Below are 1,828 nucleotides of genomic sequence, written 5' to 3'. Positions count from 1 at the left end.
GGAGCTGGGGGAGCTGGCGGTGGAGGGAAGCTGGAGCTGATCTTCCCAGAGGCTGTGGCTGCCTGGCACTCAGCCCCTTTGCTCTTCCCTGCCTGTGCACCAGGGAGAGGAGGCAGTGGAGTGTCCTGACCCCCATCCCTGTCCACTCTTCACACCATCATGAGAGAGGTTCCCTGTACTTATCCACCCTCTTCAACTCCAAAGGCAGCTGAGTTTGTGGAAATTTGAAGTGGGCAAGAGGTAGAGAAAGTGCCTGATAGCAGCGAGTCAGGGGACAGGCTGAAGTCAGACTGATGATCAGAGCGCCTCATGTCTGTGCCTTCCCTGAGGTCTGGTGGTGTGTGCTAGTCTGGGGCAAGGTTGGAGGGTCTGGGGTTGCCCCTGCAGCATCCCAGCCCAGCCAGCCCAGGATGTGACAAAAGTGCAGGGGGTCTTCATTCCAAGGTTTCAACAATGATAAGTAATATATGTTAAGAAGGAGACATGAACGCTTTAGACCCAGCAACTCCATCCTAATCCTTGTGCCCAGGAGAAAGAAATGCACACTTATGTTCACCAAAAGACAGATAAGGAGTGTTCAAGGCACTGTTCACAGGGAATAAACTGAGGCCACGTGCACCAGAACTCAGTACTGGCACACGTGGCCTCAGTTTATGAGTAGTTGCTCAGGCTGGTCTGGAACTCCTGAGCTCAAGGGATCCTCTTGCCTTGGCCTCCCAGAGTGCTAGGTTTACAGGTGTGAGCCACCGTGCCTGGCCTTGTTGTTTTTTTAATACACACACACACACACACACATATACACATACAGATGAGAGAAGTAAAATGTCACTGGGAGTTTAGCTTTAGTGTTCTCCAAAAGATTGCCCCCATCCATATCCATAGGTGAGGGCTCCCCTTTAACTCCCTCTCCCTCACTAATTGTGGAGTGAACTATGGTGTCTCTGCGTGACTAGCTATGTCCTAACTGCCTCCCCTTCTCACCGCATACCAACCATAAGCAACATGAGGACAGGAAATGCATTGGTTTATTACTACTTACTTCCCAGTCCCCAGTGCAGGGTCCCTGTGGGAGGTAGATAGGTTAACTTCTCAACAGGGCTCCCACCTCCATCCTGGGGTATTCAGGGCAGACAGAAAATGAGGGGGGCGGGGCAGTGGCGCTGGCTGCACATGCTGAAGGCGAAGGCGGCGGTTTCAAACCCAGCCCCAGCCGAACTGCAACAACAACAAAAAATAGCTGGTGTTTCCGTGGCGGCACCTGCAGTTCCAGCTACTTGGGAGGCTGAGGCAAGACAATCGCCTAAGCCAGTGGTTCTCAACCTTCCTAATGCTGCAAACCTTTAATATAGTCCAAAGGGGTCGCGCCCCAGAGGTTGAGAACCACTGGCCCTAAGCCCAGGAGTTGGAGGTTGCTGTGAGCTGTGACGCCACATATTCTACCCAGGGCAATAAAGTGAGACTTTGTCCTGAAAAAAAAAAAAAAACCCAAAGGAAAATCCCTGGGGGGTTGTTAAACACTGGACTCTTTAAATATGTAGTTAAATTAGGAAACTTGGTTTACTTCCCCTGCTATTTAAATGCATCATCTGCTGTTTACCAGATATGGCTGGGTTCTCTCTTTTTCCCGTCATTCCAGGAGCGCTCAGCTGAACAATCCTTCCGGTCCGCCATCTTGCTCCACCCCTTAGCCTTGGAGTATCTTAAGGAAGTTTCTTAACCAGAGACAAGCCACTGGGTGTGCTGGAAGTATACCAAGACTCAGAGATCTGTTAAGTAAATTGACCTGCAAGTGTCATTATCCTTCATCTTTTTTTTTTTTTTTTTTTTG

This window comes from Otolemur garnettii, unplaced genomic scaffold (genome assembly GCF_000181295.1).
Source record: "Otolemur garnettii isolate 467f Iridium unplaced genomic scaffold, OtoGar3 scaffold00171, whole genome shotgun sequence".
In the NCBI taxonomy this organism is placed as follows: Eukaryota; Metazoa; Chordata; class Mammalia; order Primates; family Galagidae; genus Otolemur; species Otolemur garnettii.
Note: the sequence above shows the minus strand (reverse complement) of the source record.